The sequence below is a fragment of the Lissotriton helveticus genome, chromosome 12 (assembly GCF_964261635.1).
Source record: "Lissotriton helveticus chromosome 12, aLisHel1.1, whole genome shotgun sequence".
NCBI classification, from domain to species: Eukaryota; Metazoa; Chordata; class Amphibia; order Caudata; family Salamandridae; genus Lissotriton; species Lissotriton helveticus.
Window position 1 is genome coordinate 37,193,940 of NC_136073.1, and position 25,376 is coordinate 37,219,315.

Here is a 25,376-nt window from a genome sequence, read left to right on the forward strand (position 1 = left end):
CGGAATCGATATCGTAGGGCCCCTGGACCCGCGCACAAAACAAGGCCATCGATTCATCCTGGTGCTAGTGGACCACGCCACCCGCTACCCAGAGGCTGTTCCCCTGCGGACTGTGACAGCCCCGGTAGTCGGCCGGGCTCTGATGGGGATCTTCTCCCGGGTGGGCTTCCCCCGGGAGGTCGTCAGTGACAGAGGCACGAACTTTATTTCGAAATATATGAAATCTCTCTGGCAACAGTGCGGGGTTACCTACCGGTTCACGACCCCCTATCACCCTCAAGGAAACGGCCTCGTTGAGCGGTTCAACCGCACGCTCAAAGGGATGATCGGGGGGTTGGAAGAGCCCCTCCGTCGCCAGTGGGATGTGCTGCTGCCGTGCCTCCTCTTCGCATATCGAGAGGTTCCCCAGAAGTCCCTGGGCTTCAGCCCATTTGAACTGCTATATGGACACCCCGTGCGCGGGCCGCTCAGCCTAGTTAAGGAAGGCTGGGAGATGCCCCCTCTAAAGAACCCACCAGATGTTTTCCGCTACCTCCTAACGCTCCGCAACCAGACCCGGCGATTCCGAGGACTAGCAAAAGCCAACCTAGAGGCCAGTCAAGAGGACATGAAAAGGTGGTATGACCGGAATGCCTCCTCCATCGAATTTGAACCTGGGCAACAGGTATGGGTGATGTCCCCCACCGAACCCTGCGCCCTACAAGACAAGTGGACAGGGCCCTTCAAAGTGGTCGAGCGCAAGGGTCCGGCTACCTATCTCATCGACTTGGAATCTTCCCGGAACCCCCTCCGGGTCCTCCACGCTAACAGACTGAAACCGCACTTTGTACGGACAGAACTCAGCCTCCTGATGGCCACAGACAATGGGGCTGAAGAGGACTCCGAGCCCCTCCCGGACCTCCTACGAACGCGGGAGAAAGATGGTTCCGTAGAGGGGGTCCGACTCTCAGAGGCCCTCACCCGAGAGCAACGCCAGGAGTGCCAAGTTCTCCTGTCACAATTCGCCAGCCTGTTCTCCCTCACCCCAGGTGTCACTTCCTGGTGTACGCACGATGTGGACACGGGGGACAGCCCCCCTATCCGCCACCGGGCCTACCGCGTGCCAGATCGGGTACGGGCCTACATCCAGGAGGAAGTAGCCAAAATGCTCACGCTCGGGGTCATCGAGCCCTCAGACAGCCCCTGGGCCAGCCCTGTAGTACTGGTCCCCAAAGCAGCTGCCCCCGGCACCACACCAGAACTCCGGTTCTGCGTCGACTACCGGGGCTTGAATGCGGTCACCAGGACAGACGCACATCCCATCCCCCGGGCAGATGAACTAATCGACCGCATGGGAGCTGCCCGCTACCTCAGTATCTTCGACCTGACGGCGGGCTACTGGCAAATCGGCCTCACACCCCGGGCACAAGAACGTTCTGCCTTCTCCACTCCCGATGGCCATTACCATTTCACAGTCATGCCCTTCGGCATGAAGAATGCCCCAGCAACATTCCAACGACTCGTCAATCAGGTCCTGGCGGGGCTCGAAGGATTCAGCGCCGCCTACCTAGACGACATCGCTATATACAGCAACCAGTGGTCCGAGCACCTCCGCCACCTCCGAGCAGTGCTGCACGCCCTTCAGCAAGCTGGCCTCACGATCAAGGCCAGCAAATGTCAAATTGGGCAAGGGTCTGTAACCTACCTCGGGCACCAGGTGGGAAGCGGCCTGGTGGCCCCTCTGCAGCTAAAAATTGCCGCCATCCAGTCCTGGCAGCCCCCCATTACCCAGACCGAGGTACGGGCCTTCCTGGGCCTCACGGGCTATTACCGAAGGTTCGTGAAAGACTATGGTACTATCGTGAGGCCCCTCACAGAGCTCACGTCAAAAAATCTGCCCCAGAAAGTCAACTGGACCCCAGAGTGTCAAGCTGCATTTGAACAATTGAAAGCCGCCATGTGCTCCGCCCCTGTGCTCCAGGCCCCCGACTACAGCCGGGAGTTCATCGTCCAGACGGATGCCTCCGACCATGGCGTTGGGGCAGTCCTGTCTCAAGTGAACACCGAAGGCCGTGATTAGCCGGTGGCCTTCATCAGCCGGCGACTCCTACCACGGGAACAACGCTGGAGCACCATAGAGAGGGAGGCCTTTGCGGTGGTATGGGCCCTCAAGAAGCTCCGGCCCTACCTTTTTGGCACACCCTTTCGGGTACAGACCGACCACCGACCCCTGCAGTGGCTGATGCAGATGCGGGGGGAAAACCCGAAGTTACTACGCTGGTCCATCTCCCTACAAGGGATGGACTTCACAGTTGAACATCGGCCGGGGCCAGATCACGCCAACGCAGATGGCCTGTCCCGGTTCTTCCGCCTCGACGAGAAGAGTCCCCAAGAGAATGGGTAACTCTCCCCGCCTTCAGCTGGGGGGGACGCATGTTGGACAGGCCACATGAAGGGCCGCTCTCCCCCGGCCCAACCAGGCCCGAACCAGCCACGCAAGTACCACACACCACCATTACACGTCCACCGTCCCCGCAGGGACCCCTACACTCGAACCTGTTGACCGCGTAGGCCGACCCACTACCGGCCTGCGCGCCCATCCTGGGCGCCATCTTGGACACTCCACCACGAGGCCGCCTGGCCCCCGATCGACCTCAACCCTGGGCCTGGCCAGGCCTCAGACATTCCGGCACCAACATCCACCCAGGAGGTGAGCGGGCTACTTAGTCAGTCAATGGGAGCAAGAGGTGTCGATGGCTCTCCCCCGCCAAGTACCGCTCGCCCATCGCCTCCCCGGGCGCTGGCTCCACCCCCCTGCTGGGTGTCTGAACCCCCTCATCCCGGACCTCCCGACCTCCAAGTGCGAGGGTCCGGACATCAAAGCACACCAGCCCTATAACTGGGGCAGCTCCAGAGCCGGACGGGAGTTGTATCTTGGAGTCGAGAGACGCAAAGAAGAACTCATCCTTGACGGACTACTGGCGCTGCCGTAGCTCTGTCTTGTGCACCCTCGTCTTGCCTGCTGGCGCTGCCGCGGCTTTGGGAACCACCCTATCCTTCATCGTCGTCGGGACCTGCTGGCGTGGCCGCGGACCGTTTGTAACCACCACCTTCATCGGGACCTGCTGGCTCTGCCGCGGACCGTCGTCTTCCTTCATCCATCCCGGGACCTGCTGGCTCCGCCGCGGCCCGTTCATCTACACCACCGAGCTCGAGGATTGAGAGCTATTTCCATCTCTTTGGTAACAAGACTGTCCCGCTACCCTTTTCCCAAACAGAGACCAGAATAGAGGGGACCCCTGAGTCCAGACCTCCTTGTACCATTCTACCGTACTTGAAGAATTGCCTATAAAGTATCGTTGAACTCATCATTGTGTGGTGTCCGTCTGTGGGGGGGGAGTTACTTGTCTGTACGATTCACTGGAGACGGCTCTCCCCGGAGACCTCTCCCCTTATCCTCGGCCGACCCTCCCGGTCCGTCTAACAATGAGCATATATACATAACGCAAACACATAGCATTACATTGCAGTAGGCGTAGCAGTGGGTGGAACAGAAGGCGTGACGCGAAACAGTCGCGAAAGATAAGGGCTAAAGAGGGTGTAACAGGGCGTATACATAGACATGTGATGCAAACGTAACAGAATATGTCATGAATGGGGCGGAAACCATGGAGGGGGCTACCTAAGGAGCCGGGACCTCTAACCTGGTGGTGCGCGCAAACTGGCAATGACGTGTTACTAGGAGAAGCTGGGGGCTATGAACTCTGTGCTAGGAGCAGAGACTGAAGTCTGGAGGGTCGGAGCGACATGTACCTAAACCCTATCTAGTATCTGATGTTTAGGGAACATGTTGATATAAACTAGAAGTCAAGAGGGGAAAGGCTAACAGACTCTAAGACTGGAGCATGCATTTATTCTACATGTAGTGCGTGATGAAGAATATTAAATGACCATTAAATACAGTATTTCTCTTAACATGGGGCCGAATAGGCTAGACAATGACGGAAACTATTGATGCAGTTCAGTAGCTTAGGAATGCAGAGAAGGAGGACTGAACTGATAACTGGAATCATAACATAGTCTTGGCAGACTCAGAGGCAGAGCCAAGCTGCACCGGGCACTGCGAGGCAGGAAGTAAGTGAAAGGTCGAGGATACAGGTGGGGGCTGTATCGCTCCTCAGCGAGGCTTCAGGAGACAGGAGCTGAATCTGATGTCCAGGCCCTTTTGAGGCCTAGAAACGGGGACTTTATAATGGAATAACGTGCACACTGAGAAACGTGGCAACGTAGCTTTACATAGGCCTGATATTCGTAGTATTCACGAGGACTGGAAACTGGCATACTAGAGGTGGACACAACTGTAATTGCGTCATTAATCGGACATGGGGAGTACATATGCATATTTAATCATGCACACATAACATATGATGGATGACACGTAGGGACACAGAACATGGCAAAATTTACTTTTCCACATTCCCTCCTTGTCACTACGTTTCCATCAGGAAACATCAATATTCATGATACCATCTATCATTTCATACAGTATCATTTGCTCGTCTCGAATTATCCTGGAACGGGATTTAGAACGGGGCTTGGGACTAGGAATACAAGAGGTAGCACAAATGCCGCAAATCGCAGGGCCACATTGTATACAGAGGCAGCAGCTGAATATGATCGCTACTGCGATACCTAGAAAGGACAGGACTTTCCATCCCCAGGCGGAAATTATATTCCAGAACCAACCGGACCATGTCCAGGTGCCTGGATCTTGGTGTAACAGATGGGCAATTTTATGAAGTCTGGTTATAGCTGAATAAACAGACGGCGCGTTATTTGGAATGAAAATGCAGCAACTGGATCCGATGAGTCTACAGGCCCCGCCCCTATCGGCCAGTATGACGTCAAGGACGAGACGATTCTGGAGCACAACAATTCTCATAAAGGATTGCTCTTCGGTTAAGTTACCTAGAGCGGAGGCAGTCTCATCTACTACAGCTTCAAGGGTTCTTGTTAACCTACGGATTAGCTTACTATTTACAACTGTACCTAAATAAGGGAAAACACCTTTATCAATATCAATGAATTGCTCTGCAGCAGTTTCAGTATAGTCGACAATCGGGAGATTTCTCTTGTGTCTAGTATGTACTAGGTGTGTGTTTCTATGATAATCAGGTGGGGCTAGAAAAACAGGTGGCAGTAGGAAGGCAATGTAACAGGTTCCCTCCCAATCGAGGGGCAGACGAACATATGCAGTTTGACCACAAATAAAATATGAATGACGTGAAGTTTTAAAAATAGATTTCCCACTGTCACTATACTTGACAATAGTAGTACAATCACTATGTCCTACATGTACAGAACCATAATTATGAACACATAATTCGCCTTTGACTGGTAACACTGAAATAGCAGGTGAGTCTGGAGTAGTATCAGACTGAACATTCAGGACCATAAAATTCGACGAATAGTTACCTAAATTGTACACTTCATTTTCTAGATCTAAACCTGTTCTGTGGGGGGGACCATGCTTGTCTGGGAAACATGTGCTGTTAAGAAAAGACATATCTGTTGAGGATGACGTTAACGTGGACCATGCTCCACACGAACCATTATGGGAAAAAGGATAAGGAAAGAGTGGCAGAACTCCCTTTGACGTCTGAAAAGGGGGGAGTCGACCACACACCCAACAATTAGTGGCATTGCTGGTCTGGTGTGAATAATGCAACATGCGGATAAAAGTATTGTTACGCATAGCGAGGCGGTATGAATATTCATGAGGAGGCAGATCACTAAACGTGTGCTCTACTGTAACATTAGAATGCTTATTTACATGAGGAACTGGAAAACACAGATAAAATGCGTAACTAGTGCAGGAAGTCAAAAGGCTGAGAAATAATATGAAACTTAGAAAAACGATACATCGGATTGAGTTTTGACTGACTCTCTCACTATGGGGGTCTATTTTATACATGTCAGAAACAGTCTAACCGTTTCACCTAGGGGAGGACTTAGACAATCAAACTGGCTGACTTATTTTACTAGACCGTAGCTTTTGCTTATACTCCTGTTGCGGAGTTTTCTCTAACAGGGGAGGGGTTGTGCCAATGTCATTTGCGGGACAGTCCTTAGGAACAATGTTTTGACAAGTTTTTAAATCCTGGGAAATGTTCTTGGAGACCGGCTTTAATCCGTAGAATTTCTTGACGTGCGAAAGGTGTACCCAGCCGCGGCGTCCTTCCAATTTCACGGCTGTACGGGTGGTGAGGAGGACCTGACGGGGCTCCTTCCAACGTGGCTCCAGCGGACTTGATCTGTCAAAGTTGCGGACCATCACCATGGATCCTGGAACGATTTCATGCGGTGCCACCTCGGTATTGTCTGGAAATGCGGCGGCAACCTGTGAACGACATGAGTTGAGGGCAGACATCAAGGAAGCTAGGTAATCTGTCAGCATATTACATGAAACATCAGTAATACTTCGGGGTCTAGGAGTACCCCACATGTTAGGGGGGCGGCCGAAAACGACCTCATACGGGGACAGACCTGATCTGGAATGTGCGACCATGCGCATATAAAACAAAGCAACTGGCAGAGCTACTAGCCAGTCCACACCTTTCTCTTTACATATTTTGGCAATTCGGATTTTCAGAGTCTGATTATGTCTCTCGACTAGACCAGCTGCTTCAGGATGGCGTACACAATGAAACTTCCACTGGTACCCTAACAACAGGGAAACGTGCTTCATGAGTTCAGATGAGAATGGCTGACCGTTATCAGAATATACGACTCTAGGGAGTCCATATCGAGGGAAAAACTCACGAACCAACTGCTTGGCAGTGGTCGCGGCTGTGTAATCTGGGACTGGATATGCTTCTGTCCATCTGGACAAAGCGCATACAACTACAAGAACATACTTGAAACCTCGACATCGCTCCATCTGAATATAATCCATCTGGAGGACCTCAAAAGGGTGGTCAGGAGGCTGGAATCCCCCTTGTTCCACCGGGACACTTTTTCCTGGATTAAACTGACAACATATCATACAGGTACGGACTTTCTGCTTGGCTGCAGCTCGTAAATGCTTGTTGAACCAAATGTTCTGGATACTGTCTAACATTGCTTTTTCTCCTAAATGTGCTGGACTATGTGCGGTATTAATGATGACTTGAACCATAGAGTCGGGGAGAAACCATGTGGTTCTTCCCTTCGTCACCCATCCTTGATCTGTCTGGACCCCTCCTTGTTCAGACCATTTCTTGATTTCATCGGGAGTAGCATGTAACTGGATATCTATGACATCCTGGGTGGGGTCCTTAACTGTCATACATGTAATCGGATCTGGAGTATGTGTCATGTTAACTTGAATGTCTGGAGTCTGTGCTGTAAGCTTGGCTGTGCGATCTGCTAGATCATTACCTTGGGAAATAATATCAGTGACTTTCGTATGTGCTTTGCATTTCATAATAGCAATGGATGTCGGTAAATGTATTGCATCTAACAGAGCTTGGATAAGGAAACCATGCTGAATTTTGGTTCCATGAGAAGTCATGAAACCTCTCTCCTGCCAGAGCACTCCGAAGTCGTGAACGACTCCAAATGCGTAGCGTGAATCTGTGTAAATATTAACTTTCTTTTCCTTGGCGTGTATACAAGCTTGTGTCAGAGCAACTAGCTCTGCTGCTTGAGCGGACAGAGTATCAATACGGTGTGTTTCAATAACTTCAGTGTCAGTAGTCACTGCATACGCGGCGACTAGTTCTCCTGTACTTGTTCTCATACATGAACCATCCACATAAAGTGTCAGGTCGGGGTCTGGTAACGGAGTATCTGTCAGATCTTGTCTTGGCTTTGTCGTAATGTTAACTACTTCCACACAGTCATGTGGGTCAGGATTCGAAGTAACTGATGGTAACAGTGTAGCAGGATTTAAAATGTTGCAGCGTCTGATTTCTATGTGTGGCTGGAACAGTGTCAATTCATAACCTGTTAAACGTGCAATTGTCAAGTGCTGAGTTTGTGTTCGGTTCAGAAGAACTTCCACGGAGTGTGGAACTTGTACCGTCAGGGAGTGTCCTAAAACTATGGAATCACTTTGTCTGATAGCTAGTGCTGTGGCTGCAACTGACTTGAGGCACGCGGGCAAAGCCTGGGCGACTGGATCTAATGTGCTAGAAAAATAAGCACAGGGCTTGTATTGTCCTGCTTGATCTTGTGTGAGAACAGATAATGCTGTACCTTCACGTTCAGTAACGAAAAGTGTAAAAGGCTTACTGTAGTTCGGTGTCGCTAGAACTGGAGCTTGGCATAGGGCTTTCTTTAACTCATTGAAACTAAGTGTATGTTCAGATGTCCAAGGGAGGACAGTCGGTGCGGCTGCCTCCTGTGTCGTTAACTGTATCAGTGGTTTAGCTAGAAATGCATACTGAGGAATCCATTGTCTGCAGTAAGAAGTGAGGCCAATAAAAGCACGTACCTCCTTCTGGGTCTTGGGCTGAGGAAGACTCACTATTAGCTGTATACGGTCTGGTGTCAACTGCCTACCCCTCTTGGACAGCAAGTGTCCTAAGTAAACCACTTGCTGGACACAGAATTGAAGCTTCGAAGGGGACACCTTGTGCCCCATCTCGGCAAGGAAATACAAGACTGTAAGGGATGCCCGCTCGCAAGCACGTTCGGAACGGGCTGTGATCAGTAGATCATCGACATACTGGAGCAGGGCAGTGTCAGTTGGCATGTGAATGTTGTCTAGTTGTCTCTTAAGTGCTTGACTGTAAATACTAGGACTTTCTGTGAAACCTTGAGGAGCTCGTGTGAACATATAGCTCCTTCCATTTAAACAAAATCCGAAAAGGAACTGGCTGTCTGGATGAATAGGGACACTGAAAAATGCGTTCTTGAGGTCGATTACTGTAAAGAACATGGCTTCGGAATCAATGGCTGTCAATAGGGAAGAGATGTCTGGGACAACTGGGTACTGAGGAATAATACATTTGTTAAGTTCTCGTAAATCAATCACTAATCGATATACTGGGGGTGCATTTGGATCAGTACGTTTCATGACTGGAATGATCGGAGAGTTACATACATTGGAGTCAGTTTCTACAACTACTCCTTGAGCCATGAGCTCGTCTATAATTTTGGATAAGGCTGCTACAGCCTCAGGTGGCAATCTGTACTGTCTGATTCGTGGTAACACTACACCTGGTTTGAGAGTCACACGATGGGGTGTGATTTGCATGTAACCTACATCAGTTGGACCTTGCGCCCATAAATGCTGCGGGACATAAGACAATCTCGGATCAAAATCTCGTAATACATAGTGACCCTTAAAGTCACGTAGGAACAATCGTATTCCCTCGGGGGAACAACATATAACTGCACCTAACTCTTTCAGTGTCTTAATGCCTAATAGGTTTTCTGGACATGACTTAGTAAGTAACAGATCAGTAGTGCGGGACAATGGACCTACTTCTAGAGTGACTGGCTTTGAAATCTCATTTACGATAGGCTTTCCTGAAAATCCAAGGGAAACATTTCTAGAGCCTGAGAGCGGAGCCCCTGGAACTTCGGCGTGACTAATTGTGGTCCTACTTGCCCCTGTATCAATCAAAAACTTTCTGTCTTTCCCTAATACTTGACTGTGAACATAGGGACCTTCTTGATCTACAGGTATCTCGATGAGAGGCAAGCCTACCTCCCTCTCTAGGCTGTTTCATGAATACTGCTGATACTCGGGATACTCAGACTGTGCATACTGGTACATCTGCGATGTAACATGCTGTGTTGCAGCAATAGGCTGCGGTGCTGTAACTGTCTGTGGTGCATTCTGTGACTGAGGAGTCTGTGAAACTTGTTCTTGTCTAGGCGGACGTGGTCTTTCTTTAGTCTTACCAGTAGCTATGTTATGTTTCAGAACTGCACACTCATTTATGAAATGACCTGGCTGTTTACAATAATTGCAGTTCCCTTTAACGGGTGCTGCAGGATGACTGGCTTGATTCGGACCCCTCTTCTGACTGTCGTGAGGAACAGATTGTGCAACTAGCACTTTCATTTTCGTGTCTTTCATACGTTTTCTTTCGTGTTCTTGTTCTTCTCTGATTCTATTCTGGTGATACTGGAGCATCTGGAGCATCTGGGACGGAGTATTAGCTTGCCAGGTACTTTCGACTTTCAGAACTCGGTTTTTAATTGGTGGACTTGAATTCTCGACTAATTTGGTAACGAAAAGGTGAGGGTACGACTCACTACTTGTCTTGAGACCACTGTTGATACTAAAGCACTTTTCAAACCTAGAATAAAAATCACTAATATCTTCATCTTGTTTCTGTTTACAGGCTGAGATTGCATCCCAGTCTTCCTTTTTCGTTGTTAATAGTCTGGGTAAAACTTGAATCAATAATTCTGGTAATTCTTTACATTTCTCTCCTAGACCAGTACCTGGTACACGTATCTTATCTTCTGCATCTAGGACTGCCCAATCTATCTTTTTCTCTCCCACCTCCCATTCTTTCTCTTTGAGCTTTTCATACACCCCTGCGGGCAACAGAACCTTTAACATTTTAATTATATCCGGGTATGTGTATTCTCCCATACGGAGCATATCTTTTAATTCTCTATGGTACCCTGCTGGATCTTTGTCATGACAGGGAATTAATTTCTTCATCTCTAGAGGTTCCATCTTTGTGATTGGAGTGTATACAAACACTCGCTGCATTTCGCCACCCGCTCCTCTGACTGGGTGGACTTCTCGTAACGGATTCTGTCTGTCTATGTAGAATGATTTACTTTCTGGGGGTGAGACATGAACGAAATGCGGGTTCAAGAACATTCTATATTTATGGCGTTGTTCTAGAATGACACTAATTAAATCAGTACCTAGACCTCTCCATCTGTACTGGAGTAACTCGTTCAGGATATCATGTAACGGACCTGGATCAGAATGTTGACCCTCATACAGAGTAATGAGGTGCTGAATCATATACATACCCACCAGTCGCTGCTCGGCTGGGGGCATTTTCAGAAACATTTGTGCCACTATTTCGTCTGGAAAAGTGGTAGAATCAGTAATCCATCGGACTGCTGACCGAACTATTTCTTGTTCATGCATAGTACTTAACTCACTATAACCGATTTGTGATTTCAGAATGTGATCGGTAGCTTGGAATACTTGTTCTAGGGAACCTTGTTCTGGTGCTGAATGATGGGAAATTGGCTTGTGTTCTAGGCGTAAATGGCGATCTGAAAATCTAGATTTTCCTACATACGCTATTCTGGCGGTATTCTCATCGTCTTCTTCTTCAGGATCAGAGGTACTTTCTTTCTCGCTTACTTGTGCTGCTTTACGCTGTTCGTGTATCTTTATTATCTCTCTACGGATTTTCTTGTACATACTCTCCATGGCACCAATGGTATTGTGCTTTCCTTCGGCTATATTATCACTCCACTTTGTTAGAGTTTTCATTTCTTCCGGGTCTTTAGACGGATGATCCTGTTCTCTTATTAGACAGTTAATTAAGAACTTTAATATCATGCGCTGAATCTCGGCTTTCCTTTGAGACATGGCATCACTAATACTTTGTGGGTCATCCCCTGTACGGATGAAACGATATATCCTGTCTAGATCTTCTTTCATATTCGGTAGGGTGACTAGATACTCGGTCACTCTCCTTACGCGTACGGAATATAAAACCATATTAAACTCGCCTGGAACTGGGTCATAGACACATTCGCCAAGGGTTTGCCTGATCTCTGCAACAGACTTATTACTTTTAGGAGTACGCTGTGATGCTTGAGCATGTAATTCGAGTGCTGATAAACGCTTGTATGGCGGCGGGGTTTGAGGAAGACCTCCTCCTGCAGCCCCTATACTAGAATCATCAACTGATGCTTTTCGTCCTGGCAGGGTGGGTAATTGTAACGTGGGCTGGACTTGTATGGCGGGCTGACCCGGGGGGGCTGTTAAGGGCACCCCGGTGTCTGGGGGAGTAGGAATTACCTGATTTACAGGGACTGGCGGAGCGCGGACAGGATTTACATATTCAGGGATTGTGTCGTCCAAATAGGACGAGATGAAAATATCAGCTGCGGTCGGTTTGTGACGTAGCTTGGTCGGAACTAACGGTGGCGGGAAATTACTAGATGCCTCCGGGGTCGCTTTTGGCAAGCCCTCGGCAAGAAGAGGATACATACCCTTAATAAGGGCATGCCTCTGTCTGTCTGACTGTTCGGCTTTGACTTGTTCACCTATCTCGATTAATTCCCTTTCTTGGGCTCGTTCTTGGGATTCTCTACTTAGTTCTGACTTTCTGATTTCTTTTTCGGTTCTTTTATGAGCTTCTTTGCGCCATAGCTCGATGGCATCTTTCTGTGATTGTCTGGCTTTCTTTTTCCATAATGCCTCCTCTACTCTCATGATGCACTCGGCATCCCATGTACCCGATACGGGCCATCTATACTTTTCTTCTAACTGCTTGGTGTACTCCACCCATAAGTCTAGATACAATATGGCACTTATGCCATGTTTCTGATACATAAAGTGACCTGGACTGTCCCTGGGCGGGACGGGAACTGCTGCTTCCAGCAGACCCTTTCTAGTTTTTAACTGACGTAACTTGGAAAATATGGGCATGACTGGACTGTAATCTAGACACAATACAATACACAATAAACACGATACTTATTCCCCATTCTTACCACGACATTAAAATACATGAAAAACATTTAAAATAACAGTTCAAACAGAATACTACCTGGAAATATTGCGAACAGAACACTTGAAATTTCTCGAGAACAGAACTGACTAGAACAGAAACTAGATGCACTGCTGAAACAGTACGAAACTTACCGGTCTCTTAAAGAGACACGTCAGGACCCGTATCCACCGAAGTGAACACTTCGTTTGTGGGACTGTGTACCACCAACCCACAGACCAGAGTCAATTAAATTGACCCTGTCTAGATACCACCCCAGTAACGGTACTCACCGGGCAGCAAGAACGGAAGGCCTCGGACTGGACTGTACTGCTACGACGATGACGACGAACTTCGAACTTCGGACTTCAGTTACGGGTGGACCTCCGGATACCTCGGACCTTGGACTCTTGGCTTGGGCTCTGGTCGGGACTCGCCGCGTTCCTCCACCGTCTCGTCTGGATGCTGGACCGCCTCCTCCGTCTCCTCCGTGGGCCTGAGGGATACTTGAACAGAAATATCTGCCACTGCGCAGAAGAGTTCCGTCACGACTGCAGAGGGTCAGGGGGTCGGCGTGGCTTCACCGACGCGTGGGGAAAGGGCAAGAGCCTGTTCGGGCGCCATTATGTGGTAAATAAATAAATAATACGCTATTTTTGACTAGACATATATCATAACAGATAGCTCAATAAATAAGAGTCAAGATTCGAGGTAGTAGGAGTTTTGCAGGTTTAATACAGCATAAGGACAGGAACAGGACAACCTGCATGGGAATAGGATGACAGGGCCCAGCAGCTGCTGGGGCTGGATCTGGGATGAGCGCGCTGACTTTTAATAACAATACATGAGCATATATACATAACGCAAACACATAGCATTACATTGCAGTAGGCGTAGCAGTGGGTGGAACAGAAGGCGTGACGCGAAACAGTCGCGAATGATAAGGGCTAAAGAGGGTGTAACAGGGCGTATACATAGACATGTGATGCAAACGTAACAGAATATGTCATGAATGGGGCGGAAACCATGGAGGGGGCTACCTAAGGAGCCGGGACCTCTAACCTGGTGGTGCTGGCAATGACGTGTTACTAGGAGAAGCTGGGGGCTATGAACTCTGTGCTAGGAGCAGAGACTGAAGTCTGGAGGGTCGGAGCGACATGTACCTAAACCCTATCTAGTATCTGATGTTTAGGGAACATGTTGATATAAACTAGAAGTCAAGAGGGGAAAGGCTAACAGACTCTAAGACTGGAGCATGCATTTATTCTACATGTAGTGCGTGATGAAGAATATTAAATGACCATTAAATACAGTATTTCTCTTAACATGGGGCCGAATAGGCTAGACAATGACGGAAACTATTGATGCAGTTCAGTAGCTTAGGAATGCAGAGAAGGAGGACTGAACTGATAACTGGAATCATAACATAGTCTTGGCAGACTCAGAGGCAGAGCCAAGCTGCACCGGGCACTGCGAGGCAGGAAGTAAGTGAAAGGTCGAGGATACAGGTGGGGGCTGTATCGCTCCTCAGCGAGGCTTCAGGAGACAGGAGCTGAATCTGATGTCCAGGCCCTTTTGAGGCCTAGAAACGGGGACTTTATAATGGAATAACGTGCACACTGAGAAACGTGGCAACGTAGCTTTACATAGGCCTGATATTCGTAGTATTCACGAGGACTGGAAACTGGCATACTAGAGGTGGACACAACTGTAATTGCGTCATTAATCGGACATGGGGAGTACATATGCATATTTAATCATGCACACATAACATATGATGGATGACACGTAGGGACACAGAACATGGCAAAATTTACTTTTCCACACCCTTGCCGCACACGCAAGTCTGAGGGCTTGGGTCATTCACGTATTCTCCAGTCTGAGGCACCGTGACCCTTGCCGCACACGCAAGTCTGAGGGCTTGGGTCATTCACGTATTCTCCAGTCTAAGGCGCCGTGACCCTTGCCGCACACGCAAGTCTGAGGGCTTGGGTCATTCAAGTCTTCTCCAGTCTGAGGCGCCGTGACCCTTGCTGCACACGCAAGTCTGAGGGCTTGGGTCCTTCACGTGTTCTCCAGTCTGAGGCGCCGTGACCCACGCCGCACACACAAGTCAGAGGGCTTGGGTACTTCACATGTTCTCCAGTCTGAGGCGCCGTGACCCTTGCTGCACACGCAAGTCTGAGGGCTTGGGTCCTTCAAGTGTTCTCCAGTCTGAGGCGCGTGACCCTTGCCGCACACGCAAGTCTGAGGGCTTGGGTCATTCACGTGTTCTCCAGTCTGAGGCGACGTGACCCTTGCCGCACATGCAAGTCTGAGGGCTTGGGTCCTTCACGTCTTCTCCAGTCTGAGGCGCCGTGACCCTTGCCTCACACGCAAGTCTGAGGGCTTGGGTCCTTCACGTCTTCTCCAGTCTGAGGCGCCGTGACCCTTGCCTCACACGCAAGTCTGAGGGCTTGGGTCATTCATGTGTTCTCCAGTCTGAGGCGCCGTGACCCTTGCCGCACACGCAAGTCTGAGGGCTTGGGTCATTCATGTGTTCTCCAGTCTGAGGCGCCGTGACCCTTGCCGCACACGCAAGTCTGAGGGCTTGGGTCATTCATGTTTTCTCTAGTCTGAGGCGCCGTGACCCTTGCCGCACATGCAAGTCTGAGGGCTTGGGTCCTTCACGTGTTCCCCAGTCTGAGGCGCCGTGACCCACGCCGCACACGCAAGTCAGAGGGCTTGGGTACTTCACATGTTCTCCAGTCTGAGGCGCCATGACCCTTGCCGCACACGCAAGTCAGAGGGCTTGGGTACTTCACATGTTCTCCAGTCTGAGGCGCCGTGACCCTTGCCGCACACCCAAGTATGAGGGCTTGGGTCCTTCACATCTTCTCCAGTCTGAGGCGCCGTGACCCTTGCCGCACACGCAAGTCTGAGGGCTTGGGTCATTCACGTGTTCTCCAGTCCGAGGCGCCGTGACCCTTGCCGCACACGCAAGTTTGAGGGCTTGGGTCATTCATGTCTTCTCCAGTCCGAGGCGCTGTGACTCTTGCCGCACACGCAGGTCTGAGGGCATGGGTCATTCATGTGTTCTCCAGTCTGAGACACTGTGACACGCGCCGCACACGCAAGTCGGAGGGCTTGGGTCATTCATGTGTTCTCCAGTCTGAGGCGCCGTGACCCTTGCCGCACACGCAAGTCTGAGGGCTTGGGTCCTTCATGTGTTCTCCAGTCTGAGGCGCCGTGACCCTTGCCACACATGCAAGTCTGAGGGCTTGGGTCATTCATGTGTTCTCCAGTCTGAGGCGCTGTGACCCTTGCCGCACACGCAAGTCTGAGGGCTTGGGTCATTCATGTGTTCTCTAGTCTGAGGCGCCGTGACCCTTGCCGCACACGCAAGTCTGAGGGCTTGGGTCCTTCACGTCTTCTCCAGTCTGAAGCGCCGTGACCCTTGCCGCACACGCAAGTCTGAGGGCTTGGGTCATTCACGTGTTCTCCAGTCCGAGGCGCCGTGACCCTTGCCGCACACGCAAGTCTGAGGGCTTGGGTCATTCACGTCTTCTCCAATCCGAGGCGCCGTGACCCTTGCCGCACATGCAAGTCTGAGGGCTTGGGTCATTCATGTCTTCTCCAGTCCGAGGTGCCGTGACTCTTGCCGCACACGCAAGTCTGAAGGCATGGGTCATTCATGTGTTCTCCAGTCTGAGACACCGTGACACGCGCCGCACACGCAAGTCGGAGGGCTTGGGTCATTCATGTGTTCTCCAGTCTGAGGCGCCGTGACCCTTGCCGCACACGCAAGTCTGAGGGCTTGGGTCCTTCATGTGTTTTCCAGTCTGAGGCGCCGTGACCCTTGCCACACACACAAGTCTGAGGGCTTGGGTCATTCATGTGTTCTCCAGTCTGAGGCGCTGTGACCCTTGCCGCACACGCAAGTCTGAGGGCTTGGGTCATTCATGTGTTCTCCAGTCTGAGGCGCCGTGACCCTTGCCGCACAAGCAAGTCTGAGGGCTTGGGTCATTCATGTCTTCTCCAGTCTGAGGCGCCTTGACCCTTATCGCACACGCAAGTCTGAGGGCTTGGGTCATTCATGTGTTCTCCAGTCTGAGGCACCGTGACCCTTGCCGCACACGCAAGTCTGAGGGCTTGGGTCCTTCAAGTGTTCTCCAGTCTGAGGCGCCGTGACCCTTGCCGCACATGCAAGTCTGAGGGCTTGGGTCATTCACGTGTTCTCCAGTCTGAGGCGATGTGACCCTTGCCGCACACGCAAGTCTGAGGGCTTGGGTCCTTCACGTCTTCTCCAGTCTGAGGCGCCGTGACCCTTGCCGCACACACAAGTCTGAGTGCTTGGGTCCTTCACGTCTTCTCCAGTCTGAGGCGCCGTGACCCTTGCCGCACACGCAAGTCTGAGGGCTTGGGTCATTCATGTGTTCTCCAGTCCGAGGCACCGTGACCCTTGCTGCACACGCAAGTCTGAGGGCTTGGGTCATTCACGTCTTCTCCAGTCCGAGGCGCCGTGACCCTTGCCGCACACGCAAGTCTGAGGGCTTGGGTCATTCATGTCTTCTCCAGTCCGAGGCTCCGTGACTCTTGCTGCACACGCAAGTCTGAGGGCTTGGGTCATTCATGTGTTCTCCAGTCTGAGGCGCCGTGACCCTTGCCGCACATGCAAGTCTGAGGGCTTGGGTCCTTCATGTGTTCTCCAGTCTGAGGCCCTGTGACCCTTGCCTCACACGCAAGTCTGAGGGCTTGGGTCATTCAAATCTTCTCCAGTCTGAGGTGCCGTGACCCTTGCCGCACACGCAAGTCTGAGGGCTTGGGTCATTCATGTCTTCTCCAGTCTGAGGCGCTGTGACCCTTGCCGCACACGCAAGTCTGAGGGCTTGGGTCATTCATGTCTTCTCCAGTCTGAGGCGCCGTGACCCTTGCCGCACACACAAGTCTGAGGGCTTGGGTCATTCATGTCTTCTCCAGTCTGAGGCGCCTTGACCCTTGCCGCACACGCAAGTCTGAGGGCTTGGGTCATTCATGTGTTCTCCAGTCTGAGGCGCCGTGACCCGCGCCGCACACGCAAGTCTGAGGGCTTGGGTCATTCATGTGTTCTCCAGTCTGAGGCGCCGTGACCCTTGCCACACACGCAAGTCTGAGGGCTTGGGTCATTCATGTGTTCTCCAGTCTGAGGCGCCGTGACCCTTGCCGCACACGCAAGTCTGAGGGCTTGGGTCCTTCATGTGTTTTCCAGTCTGAGGCGCCGTGACCCTTGCCACACACACAAGTCTGAGGGCTTGGGTCATTCATGTGTTCTCCAGTCTGAGGCGCTGTGACCCTTGCCGCACACGCAAGTCTGAGGGCTTGGGTCATTCATGTGTTCTCCAGTCTGAGGCGCCGTGACCCTTGCCACACACACAAGTCTGAGGGCTTGGGTCATTCATGAGCTCTCCAGTCTGAGGCGCCGTGACCCTTGCCGCACACGCAAGTCTGAGGGCTTGGGTCATTCATGTCTTCTTCAGTCTGAGGCGCCTTGACCCTTGCCGCACACGCAAGTCTGAGGGCTTGGGTCATTCATGTGTTCTCCAGTCTGAGGCACCGTGACCCGCGCCGCACACGCAAGTCTGAGGGCTTGGGTCATTCATGTGTTCTCCAGTCTGAGGCGCCGTGACCCTTGCCACACATGCAAGTCTGAGGGCTTGGGTCATTCATGTGTTCTCCAGTCTGAGGTGCCGTGACCCTTGCCGCACACGCAAGTCTGAGGGCTTGGGTCATTCATGTCTTCTCCAGTCTGAGGCACCGTGACTCTTGCCACACACGCAAGTCTGAGGGCTTGGGTCATTCATGTGTTCTCCAGTCTGAGGCGCCGTGACCCGCGCCGCACACGCAAGTCTGAGGGCTTGGGTCATTCATGTGTTCTCCAGTCTGAGGCGCCGTGACCCTTGCCACACACGCAAGTCTGAGGGCTTGGGTCATTCATGTGTTCTCCAGTCTGAGGCGCTGTGACCCTTGCCGCACACGCAAGTCTGAGGGCTTGGGTCATTCATGTGTTCTCCAGTCTGAGGCGCCGTGACCCTTGCCGCACACGCAAGTCTGATTGCTTGGGTCATTCATGTCTTCTCCAGTCTGAGCCGCCTTGACCCATGTCGCACACGCAAGTCTGAGGGCTTGGGTCATTCATGTGTTCTCCAGTCTGAGGCGCCGTGACCCTTGCCGCACACGCAAGTCTGAGGGCTTGGGTCCTTCAAGTGTTCTCCAGTCTGAGGCGCCGTGACCCTTGCCGCACACGCAGGTCTGAGGGCTTGGGTCATTCACGTGTTCTCCATTCTGAGGCGACGTGACCCTTGCCGCACACGCAAGTCTGAGGGCTTGGGTCATTCATGTCTTCTCCAGTCTGAAGAGCCGAGACCCGCGCCGCACACGCAATTCTGAGGGCTTGGGTCATTCATGTCTTCTCCAGTCTGAGGTGCCGTGACCCTTGCCGCACACGCAAGTCTGAGGGCTTGGGTCCTTCATGTCTTCTTCAGTCTGAGGCGCCGTGACCCTTGCCGCACATGCAAGTCTGAGGGCTTGGGTCATTCATGTCTTCTCCAGTCTGAGGCGCCGTGACCCTTGCCGCACACGCAAGTCTGAGGGCTTGGGTCATTCACGTCTTCTCCAGTCTGAGGCGCCGTGACCCGCGCCGCACACACAAGTCTGAGGGCTTGGGTCATTCATGTGTTCTCCGGTCTGAGGCACCGTGACCCTTGCCGCACACGCAAGTCTGAGGGCTTGGGTCATTCACGGCTTCTCCAGTCTGAGGTGCCGTGACCCTTGCCGCACACGCAAGTCTGAGGGCTTGGGTCATTCATGTCTTCTCCAGTCTGAGGCACCGTGACCCTTGCCGCACACGCAAGTCTGAGGGCTTGGGTCATTCATGTCTTCTCCAGTCTGAGGCGCCGTGACCCTTGCCGCACATGCAAGTCTGAGGGCTTGGGTCATTCATGTCTTCTCCAGTCTGAGGCGCCGTGACCCTTGCCGCACACGCAAGTCTGAGGCCTTGGGTCATTCATGTGTTCTCCAGTCTGAGGCGCCGTGACCCTTGCCGCACACGCAAGTCTGAGGGCTTGGGTCATTCATGTGTTCTCCAGTCTGAGGAGCCGTGACCCTTGCCGCACACGCAAGTCTGAGGGCTTGGGTCATTCATGTTTTCTCCAGTCTGAGGCGCCGTGACCCTTGCCGCACATGCAAGTCTGAGGGCTTGGGTCCTTCACGTGTTCCCCAGTCTGAGGCGCCGTGACCCACGCCGCACACGCAAGTCAGAGGGCTTGGGTACTTCACATGTTCTCCAGCCTGAGGCGCCGTGACCCTTGCCGCACACGCAAGTCTGAGGGCTTGGGTCCTTCAAGTGTTCTCCAGTCTGAGGCGCCGTGACCCTAGCCACACACGCAAGTCTGAGGGCTTGGGTCATTCACGTGTTCTCCAGTCTGAGGCGACATGACCCTTGCCGCACACGCAAGTCTGAGGGCTTGGGTCCTTCACGTCTTCTCCAGTCTGAGGCGCTGTGACCCTTGCCGCACACGCAAGTATGAGGGCTTGGGTCCTTCACGTCTTCTCCAGTCTGAGGCGCCATGACCCTTGCCGCACACGCAAGTCTGAGGGCTTGGGTCATTCACATGTTCTCCAGTCCGAGGCGCCGTGACCTTGCCGCACACGCAAGTCTGAGGGCTTGGGTCATTCACGTCTTCTCCAGTCCGAGGCACCGTGACCCTTGCCGCACACGCAAGTCTGAGGGCTTGGGTCATTCATGTCTTCTCCAGTCCGAGGCTCCGTGACTCTTGCTGCACACGCAAGTCTGAGGGCTTGGGTCATTCATGTGTTCTCCAGTCTGAGGCGCCCTGACCCTTGCCGCACATGCAAGTCTGAGGGCTTGGGTCATTCATTTGTTCTCCAGTCTGAGGCGCCTTGACCCTTGCCGCACACGCAAGTCTGAGGGCTTGGGTCATTCACGTGTTCTCCAGTCCGAGGCGCCGTGACCCTTGCTGCACACGCAAGTCTGAGGGCTTGGGTCATTCACGTCTTCTCCAGTCCGAGGCGCCGTGACCCTTGCCGCACACGCAAGTCTGAGGGCTTGGGTCATTCATGTCTTCTCCAGTCCGAGGCGCCGTGACTCTTGCCGCACACGCAAGTCTGAGGGCTTGGGTCATTCATGTGTTCTCCAGTCTGAGGCACCGTGACCCGCACCGCACACGCAAGTCTGAGGGCTTGGGTCATTCATGTGTTCTCCAGTCTGAGGCGCCGTGACCCTTGTCGCACACGCAAGTCTGAGGGCTTGGGTCCTTCATGTGTTCTCCAGTCTGAGGTGCTGTGACCCTTGCCTCACACGCAAGTCTGAGGGCTTGGGTCATTCATGTCTTCTCCAGTCTGAGGCGCCGTGACCCTTGCCGCACACGCAAGTCTGAGGGCTTGGGTCATTCATGTCTTCTCCAGTCTGAGGCGCCGTGACCCTTGCCGCACATGCAAGTCTGAGGGCTTGGGTCATTCATGTGTTCTCCAGTCTGAGGCGCTGTGACCTGCGCCGCACACGCAAGTCTGAGGGCTTGGGTCATTCATGTGTTCTCCAGTCTGAGGCGCCGTGACCCTTGCCGCACACGCAAGTCTGAGGGCTTGGGTCATTCATGTGTTCTCCAGTCTGAGGCGCCGTGACCCTTGCCGCACACGCAAGTGTGAGGGCTTGGGTCATTCATGTTTTCTCCAGTCTGAGGCGCCGTGACCCTTGCCGCACACGCAAGTCTGAGGGCTTGGGTCATTCATGTGTTCTCCAGTCTGAGGCGCCGTGACCCTTGCCGCACACGCAAGTCTGAGGGCTTGGGTCATTCACATATTCTCCTGTCTGTGGCACCGTGACCCTTGCCGCATACGCAAGTCTGAGGGCTTGGGTCATTCACGTATTCTCCAGTCTAAGGCGCCGTGACCCTTGCCGCACACGCAAGTCTGAGGGCTTGGGTCATTCACGTCTTCTCCAGTCTGAGGCGCCGTGACCCTTGCCGCACACGCAAGTCTGAGTGCTTGGGTCCTTCACGTGTTCTCCAGACTGAGGCGCCGTGACCCACGCCACACACGCAAGTCAGAGGGCTTGGGTACTTCACATGTTCTCCAGTCTGAGGCGCCGTGACCCTTGCCGCACACGCAAGTCTGAGGGCTTGGGTCCTTCAAGTGTTCTCCAGTCTGAGGCGCCGTGACCCTTGCCGCACACGCAAGTCTGAGGGCTTGGGTCCTTCACGTCTTCTCCAGTCTGAGGCGCCGTGACCCTTGCCGCACATGCAAGTCTGAGGGCTTGGGTCCTTCACATCTTCTCCAGTCTGAGGCCCCGTGACCCTTGCCGCACACGCAAGTCTGAGGGCTTGGGTCCTTCACCTCTTCTCCAGTCTGAGGCGCCGTGACCCTTGCCGCACACGCAAGTCTGAGGGCTTGGGTCATTCATGTGTTCTCCAGTCCGAGTCGCCGTGACCCTTGTCTCACACGCAAGTCTGAGGGCTTGGGTCATTCATGTGTTCTCCAGTCTGAGGCGCCGTGACCCTTGCCACACACGCAAGTCTGAGGGCTTGGGTCATTCATGTTTTCTCCAGTCTGAGGCGCCGTGACCCTTGCGCACACGCAAGTCAGAGGGCTTGGGTACTTCACATGTTCTCCAGTCTGAGGCGCCATGACCCTTGCCACACATGCAAGTCTGAGGGCTTGGGTCCTTCAAGTGTTCTCCAGTCTGAGGCGCCGTGACCCTTGCCGCACACGCAAGTCTGAGGGCTTGGGTCATTCACGTGTTCTCCAGTCTGAGGCGACGTGACCCTTGCCGCACACGCAAGTGTGAGGGCTTGGGTCCTTCACGTCTTCTCCAGTCTGAGGCGCCGTGACCCTTGCCGCACACACAAGTCTGAGGGCTTGGGTCCTTCACGTCTTCTCCAGTCTGAGGCGCCGTGACCCTTGCCGCACACGCAAGTCTGAGGGCTTGGGTCATTCACGTGTTCTCCAGTCCGAGGCGCCGTGACCCTTGCCGCACACGCAAGTCTGAGGGCTTGGGTCATTCACGTCTTCTCCAGTCCGAGGCGCCGTGACCCTTGCCGCACACGCAAGTCTGAGGGCTTGGGTCATTCATGTCTTCTCCAGTCCGAGGCGCCGTGACTCTTGCCGCACACGCAAGTCTGAGGACATGGGTCATTCATGTGTTCTCCAGTCTGAGACACCGTGACACGCGCCGCACACACAAGTCTGAGGGCTTGGGTCATTCATGTGTTCTCCAGTCTGAGGCACCGTGACCCTTGCCGCACACGCAAGTCTGAGGGCTTGGGTCCTTCATGTGTTCTCCAGTCTGAGGCGCCGTGACCCTTGCCACACACGCAAGTCTGAGGGCTTGGGTCATTCATGTGTTCTCCAGTCTGAGGCGCCGTGACCCTTGCCGCAAACGCAAGTCTGAGGGCTTGGGTCCTTCACGTCTTCTCCAGTCTGAGGCGCCGTAACCTTTGCCGCACACGCAAGTCTGAGGGCTTGGGTCATTCACGTGTTCTCCAGTCTGAGGCGCCGTGACCCTTGCCGCACACGCAAGTCTGAGGGCTTGGGTCATTCACGTCTTCTCCAATCCGAGGCGCTGTGACCCTTGCCGCACACGCAAGTCTGAGGGCTTGGGTCATTCATGTCTTCTCCAGTCCGAGGCGCCGTGACTCTTGCCGCACACGCAAGTCTGAGGGCATGGGTCATTCATGTGTTCTCCAGTCTGAGACACCGTGACACGCGCCGCACACGCAAGTCGGAGGGCTTGGGTCATTCATGTGTTCTCCAGTCTGAGGCGCCGTGACCCTTGCCGCACACGCAAGTCTGAGGGCTTGGGTCCTTTATGTGTTCTCCAGTCTGAGGCGCCATGACCCTTGCCACACACGCAAGTCCGAGGGCTTGGGTCATTCATGTGTTCTCCAGTCCGAGGCACCGTGACTCTTGCCGCACACGCAAGTCTGAGGGCTTGGGTCATTCATGTGTTCTCCAGTCTGAGGCGCCGTGACCCGCGCCGCACACGCAAGTCTGAGGGCTTGGGTCATTCATGTGTTCTCCAGTCTGAGGCGCTGTGACCCTTGCCGCTCACGCAAGTCTGAGGGCTTGGGTCATTCATGTGTTCTCCAGTCTGAGGCGCCGTGACCCTTGCCGCACACGCAAGTCTGATTGCTTGGGTCATTCTTGTCTTCTCCAGTCTGAGGCGATTTGACCCATGTCGCACACGCAAGTCTGAGGGCTTGGGTCATTCATGTGTTCTCCAGTCTGAGGCGCCGTGACCCTTGCCGCACACGCAAGTCTGAGGGCTTGGGTCATTCAAGTGTTCTCCAGTCTGAGGCGCCGTGACCCTTGCCGCACACGCAAGTCTGAGGGCTTGGGTCATTCACGTGTTCTCCAGTCTGAGGCGACGTGACCCTTGCCGCACACGCAAGTCTGAGGGCTTGGGTCATTCATGTCTTCTCCAGTCCGAAGAGCCGAGACCCGCGCCGCACACGCAATTCTGAGGGCTTGGGTCATTCATGTCTTCTCCAGTCTGAGGCATCGTGACCCTTGCCGCACACGCAAGTCTGAGGGTTTGGGTCATTCATGTCTTCTCCAGTCTGAGGTGCCGTGACCCTTGCCGCACACGCAAGTCTGAGGGCTTGGGTCCTTCATGTCTTCTTCAGTCTGAGGCGCCGTGACCCTTGCCGCACATGCAAGTCTGAGGGCTTGGGTCATTCATGTCTTCTCCAGTCTGAGGCGCCGTGACCCTTGCCGCACACGCAAGTCTGAGGGCTTGGGTCATTCACGTCTTCTCCAGTCTGAGGCGCCGTGACCCGCGCCGCACACACAAGTCTGAGGGCGTGGGTCATTCATGTGTTCTCCGGTCTGAGGCACCGTGACCCTTGCCGCACACGCAAGTCTGAGGGTTTGGGTCATTCACCACTTCTCCAGTCTGAGGTGCCGTGACCCTTGCCGCACACGCAAGTCTGAGGGCTTGGGTCATTCATGTCTTCTCCAGTCTGAGGCACCGTGACCCTTGCCGCACACGCAAGTCAGAGGGCTTGGGTCATTCATGTCTTCTCCAGTCTGAGGCGCCGTGACCCTTGCCGCACATGCAAGTCTGAGGGCTTGGGTCATTCATGTCTTCTTCAGTCTGAGGCGCCGTGACCCTTGCCGCACACGCAAGTCTGAGGCCTTGGGTCATTCATGTCTTCTCCAGTCTGAGGCGCTGTGACCCTTGCCGCCCACGCAAGTCTGAGGGCTTGGGTCATTCATGTCTTCTTCAGTCTGAGGAGCCGTGACCCTTGCCGCACACGCAAGTCTGAGGGCTTGGGTCATTCATGTCTTCTCCAGTCTGAGTCGCCTTGACCCTTGCCGCACACGCAAGTCTGAGGGCTTGGGTCATTCATGTGTTCTCCAGTCTGAGGCGCTGTGACCTGCGCTGCACACGCAAGTCTGAGGGCTTGGGTCATTCATGTGTTCTCCAGTCTGAGGCGCCGTGACCCTTGCCGCACACGCAAGTCTGAGGGCTTGGGTCATTCATGTGTTCTCCAGTCTGAGGCGCCGTGACCCTTGCCGCACACGCAAGTCTGAGGGCTTGGGTCATTCATGTTTTCTCCAGTCTGAGGCGCCGTGACCCTTGCCGCACACGCAAGTCTGAGGGCTTGGGTCATTCATGTGTTCTCCAGTCTGAGGCGCCGTGACCCTTGCTGCACACGCAAGTCTGAG